This window comes from Rhea americana, unplaced genomic scaffold (assembly GCF_003343005.1).
Source record: "Rhea americana isolate MKP2758 unplaced genomic scaffold, rheAme1 scaffold_309, whole genome shotgun sequence".
Classification (NCBI taxonomy): Eukaryota; Metazoa; Chordata; class Aves; order Rheiformes; family Rheidae; genus Rhea; species Rhea americana.
Genome location: NW_028186434.1, coordinates 447,908 through 457,521, shown reverse-complemented (window position 1 = coordinate 457,521; position 9,614 = coordinate 447,908).

Here is a 9,614-nt window from a genome sequence, read left to right as displayed (position 1 = left end):
TTTTTTTTTTTTTTTTTTTTTTTTTTTTTTTTTTTTTACTCCTACAGTGTTAGGGGGGAAAAAAAGGAAACAACCCCCTGGCCCCAAACCAAACCTAACCCCTGCCTTTTTCAGGAAGGAAACAAAAGACCTCACACAACATTTGGTCACAGCCAGGAGATCTTAAGTTACATTGAAATTTTCTTCTCTGCTTCTCCCAGACTTCTGCTAGGTGCTTGTAAAAAGAATTTAAATACTCGARCTGAGACGGACAAGATGGAGCTTATTTCTAGAGTGCAGCTGAGGCTGAGAACCTTGATGGTTTTGGAGGAGAGGAGAGGGGAGCAAGCAGYGCGGAGGGTCAACATCTGCTTTCTTGTCCTTGCAGTTCTTGCGACACTTAAATCAAGCTCCCAGTTTGTTGTTACTGTTACTACACTACATGTAATTGCCGTGAATTGCCATTTGTACCAGACTGTTACTAAATCATTAGCACTGATAATTTMTTGTATAAATGAAACTGTCTTTTAGTCTTTGTGACGAGAGATGGGTGGTTTTTTTGAATGAAGTAGTTATTACATTTAGTGCTATGGACACTGAAAATATTTTTGAGAAAGAAAAAACACATCGGTCAATTACTGCATGTGTTTGAAGACTTCTATTTATTCTATTGAACTTAAAGTGTTTTAGTAAACTGTCATCAGCTCTCTTGCTGTCGTATGTGTGCACTTATTGCAAGTAAATTTAAGTATCTTTTTATTTGAATGTATCTTAAAACAGTAGATAGAGTAACAGTTGATTCTGAAAAATCATGGACTTCATGGACCATTTTATATACCCAGAGGAAGAAAGCAATACCACATGGGAACTTAAAATCTAGAAGTTAATCATGCAATTGGGAAGTATTATTTAGYCTTTAAATAAGCAGTAGGAGTTGTCCACCCACCAGAGAAAGCAATTGTAACGCATCAGAAAGATGGAACTTAAATTTTCTTCACTAATATCAATAAAATAACAGAAAAGTTACATTGTGTATCATTCAGTTTTTTCCTGTTTGGGGTTTTTGTTGTTTTTTTCTAAGGTGATAAATCTCCCAGCTTGGTCTCCTGCTTTCATCCCTCCGTCAAAGCAAAACGAGAGCATCCCCATGTTTGTTTTCTAATTCTTAGACATAGAAGTGGTTAAAGAGTTTTGAGACTTAAGATTGTCAGAATACTTGTGTCAAAACACAAAAAGTACGGAAGTGGATGCATTTTTTTCCCCCTTGAATTCCAAGCGAGAGTAATCGGATGCGACGTGGTCAGTGTACTGCGATCGAGAGAGGGGTGTGAGCGCCCTTGTTTAACATGATGTAAAACCTGTGGTGACAAAATGTGAAAGTCCAAAGATGAGTGAGGAGGAAGCATCCTGCGCTTTCCAGCAGGGACAGGAGCGCGGTCTGCTGTTAGCTGCTGCCCTCACTACGGACGGAGGAAACAGCCCCCTGGTTAAACGTCCCGCTAACRTGAAACTTGAAAACACTGCACCCACCACCAGAGCTAAGCTACGGGGCAGGAGCTCGCTGGAGAGCGGGGTAGTCRGGCGATAAATCATAGGAAGATGCGTTTGGGGAAAACGCAGCCTCATCTRCTGAGAGAGGGATGTGTGTGTGAGATGGAGAGGGAAAGAATAATGTTTATTCCACGTRTTTGCCGCAGAGAGGAAAAACCAAAGAGCAAAGATGCCAAAATATGTTTTGGAGAACTTTCCTTAATGTAGTATATAGTTCCATGCGACAGCTGCGGAAAGACTGGTGCCACGTTAGACTGTGCGCGTACAGGCGGCGTGGCGATGAGAGATCCCTCTTGTCCGTCAGACGTCAAGCCTGAGGGGAGCCTTGTGATGAGGAAGTTGGTGGTTAACTGGGAGGGACTCGGAGGAGGAGCACGGGGCCTCCAGCAGGCTGCACTTAAGGACCAGCTGAGTTAAATAAATACCACTCAAGCAAAGGCGAGGAGCTGGGTGGCCTAGAGGCTTTCTCATGAGTAGGAAATGGAAGGAAATCTGGAAATGCTCACAGATGCGCGGAACAGATAATAAAGAAGCACCAAAGGGTACTTGTAGTGAGACATCTTAATGAAAATTGATGCTTAGGGATGTAACTTTTTTAAAAAGAAAAGTTTTACACTGTGAAAATGCATTTTTTAGTGATAAATACTGTATCAGAATACTGTGTGATCCCTCTGGACCTGATCTGTTCTGTCCTGCCCTCCTCTAAAAAGTAAATATTTATGGTCAGAGGCAAGAGCCTAAAAGTACTCCCATTTGAATTGGAGAGACTGCAATCACGGAGTCTACCTGCACGCGTCTTGTTGCAAAACTGTAGTGTTAAAAGACATGAGCACTTTGAAGATGATACATTTCCTCCTGTTGTAGTTAAATAAGATTTGAATCATAAGTCTGACTTGACAACCAGACTTTTTTTTTACAGGCTTATGATGTGTTTTACGTAGATATCGCCATGAACAAAGTCAGGAGCTCGTGGCACTGTGTGGTACCTTCCTGCCCCTGTAATATGAGGCACCAGCCACATGAGTCCAATTTCTGGATCCCTTCAGCTATCACGTTGGTCAGAAGCTTCAATCTCTGAGCTCACTGGCAGTGCGGCAGGGCATAAGTGACAGTGACACGTCACTCAGGAAAGGCGAAAGAAAAGAACGTGCAGAACAAAATGGGAAGGTAAAATGATGTGACTGCACCTAAAGAGATTTGTAAATCAGTAGTATGAGAAATGAAAATTAAGCTGAGCGTAATGCAGTGCTCTGCACTGTTCTGTGCTTTTCCTTGCAGAATCACTACCCACATCCCAAGGTCTCACCCATTTCTGGTGGGAACTGCTGGTTGCATGGGTGTTTTCCCCTCAAGTAAATTAACTGCAAGCTCTCACCAGCTACAAAACAAACGCTCTCGCTGGTCCCGCATAAACCGTTGCCTTACTCTGGGTAGCACGCTGCCCTCAGCTGTACAAGCAGTGCGTGCGTGGTGGGATTTATCCTGGCCCGGAGGTCCTTGCCGTACCTGCAGTACCTGCTGGCTGTGCTGTGCCGCTCAGAGCAGGGCGCCCCAGGGAGCCCCAGTGTTTCGTCGCCAGCACAGATCAGTCGGGAGCCTCTCGCCCAGGAGCGGAGCTGCTCGACCGCAGCAGCCGCTGCAGCGTGGCGAAAGGCTGCTTCCTTCGCTGATACTGGAAGGTGTGCAGCCAAGCAAAATAAGCTGTAAATCCCCAGCTTGGATAGCCAGCGACCACCCCTAATCTGTGTGTAAGAGCTTCTTGGCTTTGTTTCCCCGATGTTAAATTGTTCTGACACAGGAAGCTGAAAAATCCCGCCCCCCATGGCAGCACTGCGACTGTCACACATCCCTCGCGGCAGCGGCAGCGGCAGCGGCGGCAGCCCTGCCCGTATGCAAGCCTGGTTGCTTGGTCACCTGAATCCCATCAGGGAAGGGATCTGCCTGGCATTTACCCAACCCTTGAAACAGCTGTATCTTCCTGCTGGGTTGTGCTGGGTGCTGCTATGCTGTGGCTGGCAAGGTCCTAGGTGAGTCTAGCGTAACCTATGAACTACAGGAAGCAGACTTATTGGACACCCTCTTTTCAAGCTGCATCTCTTCTCCTTCCAAATTGATAGATCTTTTTTTTCCTCTAACCCATCCTGGCTGATGTGCGTGGCTGCTCCTGCAGTGACCTAACTCTTTGGATTTGGGAAGAATGGTGTTTGCTATTTGAGCTGTATTGCTGTTTCCYGATGTTTTTGAAAGTTTTGAGAGTATCCAGAAGGGTGCATATTTTTGTTCACTTTTTTTAATTTGGAGCTATGCATCTTCTCTGCCAGCTGAGTGAATAATAAGTGAATAAATGTGATTATATTCACTTCCAAGCTATCAYGTTTCTAAAAGTGAATTGTAAATCCAATCTTTCCAAAGGCCTGGGCCTCCAAGGAAACTTGTATTTAAATATGCATACAAATTTGGGGGATTAGTATTCACTGGAGGACCTACAGAAGAGGGCTTCCAGGTTGCATTTCTGGGAGTAGATGTCTTGGAAAAAAATACCTGTGTTGACAAAGGCCACAGAGAAGCCAARGAGGAAGAAAGTGGAGACAGCTGAGGTCAGGGGAAATGGAGGCTGAGTCAGGCTAAATGCACCAGGATACATGAAGAACTACTGGAAATTGTCCGTGGTGGTCTGCCATGGGCAGGGCAGTCTCTGGGGGATGCATCTCCCTAGTGATTCTAGTGAGTTTTGGAGAAAATAGGTTATATCAGCTCATCCTGTCCACCCTCTCATTTCCTCTTCTGGAAGCAGTATTAGTATCTGGAGAGTTTCTTAGTTTCCCCTTGAGGACAGTGAATTACACCACTAGRTGACCCAGGCTGCATAAGACATCCAGAAACTGAGTCCAAAGCACTGGGACAGCTTCAAAGCAGAACGAAACTACTGCCTAAGCCAAGCACCATAAGGCAAAGTGGCTGATAAACTATTGCGTCTTCTCAGAAACACTCCTCCATCCTTGCAATATCAAAGTACCTTAGAAACTCTACCGCATACACCTTCACTGTACGGCGGTGAGGAACGTGATTATCCACCTGGACGGCTGGGCTGGGGGTAAGAGGTGGGCAAGGGGCCGAGAACAGCCTATCTTTAGCTTGGGCTGTGGTCATGGRGGATGTTTCTGGAGAGCCCAGACCACCAGTTCAGCCCTCTGAATCTCTCTCCYYYTTCCTTTTCCATGAGTTCAAACCAYTGGATGTCCCCACTGTATAGTGCTGGATTTAACAGTTGCTCCACTTTCCTGAACACCTTTGTTAGCAGCTTTCCTTACTGGATTGAAAAATCCAGCAAGGTCTGTGAAATGTGCCCTACGCTCCTCTGGCACAGGCAGGACCTAACGCTGGTAGCCCTCGTCCTTGCTGAAGAGTTTGCATTGCTCAGCCGTGCCGAACATCTCCCGGGGCTCTGCTCGTACCCACTTTGACTTGATGAACCTGCCAAATGAACAGATGGAGCAGCAGGAGGGTAATGAAAGGCCTGAAAGTTATTGGTGTTCAGCAATGTGCTCTGCTGTTGCTGTAGGCAGTAGGCTTTTATGTATGTAGGAATGACAGATATTCAAGAAATAGATGATGTTTTTATTTCGAAGATTACAGAGATTTTTGTCCCTCTGAAACAGGCTTCGAGCTGTGCCGAATCCAGTTGCTGTTCAATTGACGCGGGCGTTTGGGAGAGATTAGAGCTTTAACAAGCCCGTGACCGGGTTTTTTTTCTTTAAGAGAATTTTAATGAACTCGAGGGAGGCAACAATCAAACACCCCCAAAAAGCCCTTTGCATTCCCGCGAGGGCGTCGTAGCCTTCRCAATTTGTCCGACTTGCAACCTCCTCCGCTGGGCAGCAGAGAGGGGGCTGCCCGGTTTGCGCTCGGGCAGGGGGGCTTGGCACCGCGGCCGAGCCGCAGCCGCAAACATCTGGCTGCAGCGCGCGTCCCCGGCTTGGCGGTGGCTGCTTCAGCCGCTGCGTGCGACGGCGGCTTTCCCGGCCGCGGCGGGCGGCGAGCGCCGAGGGCGCAGGCGGTGCAGCCAAGCGGCGCAGGGCAGAGCGGGGTTTGCAAAGCGGCTGGCGTCCCTCTGAGGGGAGACTGCGGCACCGCGGGCAGGCGGAAAGGGAGGCAAATTCACCAAAAAATAGCAGCTCCAGCTACTCCTAGTATCCTGGTGCTGGGCTCAGTGAAACAAATAATTGCTTTTTTACTGCCTTTTTTGTTTTAAGTGTATGAAACCCCAGGGCAGATGAGAGTGTGTAGGGTCAGGTGCAGTGGCATAGCTGAGATTTCTCCCCCTCCCCCCCAACTAGCTCCAAGGGAGACCTGCTTCTTCCCCCAGCCCGAACACCGCTCGCTTCCTGGGGGCTGGCTGGCTGCCTGGATGTCCCCTGGATTTCACCGAGTCGCTTACAGCCTGCTCCTCCCTGCCCCCAGGAGCGCTGCTGTCTGTAATAGGACAATTCCATGTGTTTCAATGACTCCTGCAGTTGCCCCCAGACTGGTTCTCCCGTGAGTGAGAACGAAGACGACCTTCCCTGCACTAAAGGTGCTGCTGAACCTTCTAGTCTGTATCTCAGCAACATCTCAAAAATCAAATGTTAGTTCTGAGCTGGGTTATAAGTAGCAGAGAGGGGATCTGGGCTGATTTTAGGGCTGTAGACTGAAAACTGCAAACGTGAAGCTCTCCCTGCCCCACGCTCCCACTCCCTGAAGCTGCCTCACTGGAGCAGGTGCTTTGGTTTTGCAGCTTTACATTGCCTTGAGGTGCATCTCCGTGCAGGTCTGTCAGGGCCAGGCACGGCAACGCCTGCCCAGGTGAGGTTTTTGCTAAAAGGCTCAGAGACAGGTTGATCCAGGAGGCACGTCCACACACAGGCAATGCGCACTGGCAGCTTCAGGCTGTCTGCAACACGCACTTTTATATTTTGCCAGTTTACTTCAACGCGCAGTCAGAAGGGGGCTCMCGTTTATCAGTACTGACTGCGCGCAGGAAAAACATCCAGTGAAACCATCACCTCTGCCAGTAGGGATGCAGGCACAGAAATACGACCGAGCGTTCGCCGCGGGGATCTTAGGGGGCTCTTGGGGAGAAGCATAACCATGACCAGGTGTTTTGGGCTTTCACCTGGGATGGGGCAGTGCTTGCAAACACCCAGCTGTGTTGCAGAGAGCATAAGCCCTGTTTTGATCATACAGACTCATTTGGGTTAATTCAGTGAAAGGGAAATAATGTTTTTTATCATAGTCTCTTACGCAGACTTTAATAAGTAACAAGTTATTAAATTCAGTATGTTTTAAATTCTCATTTGGATTCCAGGTGAATCACTGCAAGTTCCTTTATTCCTTTTGCCTATTTTACAGCACTGGCACAGCTGAAATATTAAAAGGAGGAATTTCTTTGCTGTGAGAGTGACAGAGCACTGGGGCAGGTTGCCCAGAGAGGTTGTGGAGTCTCCTTCTCTGGAGATCTTCAAGGGCCGCCTGGATGCAACCCTGTCTACCATGCTCTAGGTGACCCTGATGAGCAGGGGGGTTGGACTAGATGATCTCCAGAGGTCCCTTTCAACCTCACCCGTTCCTTGATTCTGTGAAAAGTGGCATGTGCATGGCTAGAAAAAAAATTAGACCAGGTTGTGTCTGAAGCTCTCCAGCATCCAGGAAACATGGCAAAGGTGATTACATGCAAATGTGTCACTGTCAGTGGGCTGGCAAAGAAAACAGTGCTCTGTCTTAATCACTTTCAAAACCAGACAAGTTTTGCTTGTGATAACGATAGGAAGAAAGCAGCTTTAACCAAAAAAAAAAAAAAAAAAGAAAAAAAAAAAAGGCTCTTTTCAAGATTTAAAATGAGCAAATGTTTGGTTAAAAGCAATGGTGATTGCAATGGTGATGGATGCTTGGTGAGGGTGTTATTTTGTACCTGGGAACCTGGCCTTCATCCCCGTGGCAGGAGTTCTGCACTGCCGAGGACGGGGTCGTGAGGCTCTTCTTACCCGAGAGCCTCAGGCGCAGCGTGGTGGTGCAGTAAGGCTTGTGCAGGCAGTGGGAATGGAGAGATGGAGATGGCTCTGTTGTGGTGGCAGGGGTTTGCGAAAGCCCCCAAAACGGTCAGCCGGCTGCACGTGGGACCCTTCACGTTCGTTGGCATCTTGGGTGACTTTCAAAAGAGGTGAATGGGAGGAAAAGTTGTGTTACTGCCTTTGCCAGTCCACTGCACCACCTGCAGGAAATGAGAGGGAGAATAAAACCACTTTTTTTGTTGTTTTTTTGCTAATGTTGTCATTTTCCAGTAATAACCTTAGATTTATATAAATCTCCCCCCACACACATTACATTCTTTTTAAAAAATAAACCAGGGATAGAAATATTTTTAGTGTTGCTTAAATACTCCTGTTTTTTTTTTTAAAAAGTGAAATACTAACATAGTTTCCCCCCCCCCCCGTTGCTTTTAGAAAACCCACCACTTTGGTAAGAAATGTTTTAATACATGCATTAGTTTGTATTTTCTTTTTTTTTTTCTTTTTAACTATTTAATTGATTTTAATCTCCTGTTTGAAAGTGTTGGGGGGGGGGGGAATGGGCATTTTGGACTGTTTTGCCATGGGCAACGATCAAAGGTGAGGAGAGCATTCAGGTATTTACAAGCTCATTGTATTTGGAAAGGAACTGAGAAAAGCTGGAATCAGCACCTTGGAAAGTGGTTGACTGGAAGGAGCTTGAGAAGAAGAAAAGTTCATATAGAAAAGCAGTTGCTCTGTTCTTGCAAGATGAGAGCCCCAAAAGGAGAAGTTTGATATCACTAAAAAAGAAAATTCCCTATTACCATTTGTTGAAGTATCTGTTGTACTGCAAATTTTTGCAATGCTGTTTACTGGTGATGTCTCAGCTGGTGTTAGAAACAACTACCCTCCCCCAAATGTTTTGACTGTTTTTGCTCTGCTCAGCAATTGGCATATCTGGTTTGGTTCTGGTATAATTTAGGGTTAATCTAATTTTTTTCTATTATCTTCTGTATATTGTTTTTATCTGCTGTAGAAATAGCTACTGAGCTATTCATCTATCTCTTTCCTTTGGTTAGCACATGCTTTTCAGAACACAAAGATGTTAAGCCCCCTCTCATGAACCCACACATCTGGGAGAAAGTCTGTGAATCTAAATCACCTCCTCCTCTCAATCCAGGGAACTCCTTAGCCATGAGAAACAGCTGCTGAGGCAGCCCCAGCAGCTGTGGGAGGGATTAGCTGGGGTAGAGGAGGAGAGTGCTCGTGAAACTTCTCCAGCCTGCCTTCCAGCAGGCAAACGCAACGGCAAGAGGGCTCACGGGCAGAGTTCCTCAGCACCTGCTGGCTTTGCGCTGGGCAGAGGACGAGCACAGATTATTCCCCGGCTGTGAGCGCGGAGCTCTCTGCCCTTCTTTTTGCCGAGAAAGGGTTGTTGCCCTCCTTCCCCCCACCCCCAGGTGGGAGATAGCTAACCAAGGCTGCCTCCTTGGGACCTGGGAGCAACCCCTCCCTGTGACTACTCTGTGATTAACCAGCTCCAGAGCCTCCTCCCCTCTCCTTTGCAATCAGCTTTTGCTGTTTTTAATGAGGTTTTCCTCACCCCAACACTAAAGGAACGTTCAGCTCACTGCAAGGCAAGGTTGTTCTATTTATTCTGTGACTCGTAGCTGTGAGCAGAATTTTCACATTTACTTCACCCTTTACAGATGGGGTTATCATGAAGACAGTTGGCCTTCTCTAGCAATATTGTGCTATTCTATTTATGTTAGAGTTCACATCTATTGTGATTCTTACAAGATTCCCTTATAATGGGGCTCATTCATCTGACTACTTAGCACATGGAATATACTTACATTGCAGAATGAAGGCATTTTCCTGCCCTTCTTTATTGTAAGACACCCAGCAATGTGTGGTGACAGGACAAGAAGGGATAAGTGAAATTATTTTAATATAATATCAGTGTATGAGAAACCACAGAAGAAAGAAAACATTTCCTGGAAAATTCTGCATATGTATATATTGCATTGTATAGTCTTACAGACAAATTTACATGAA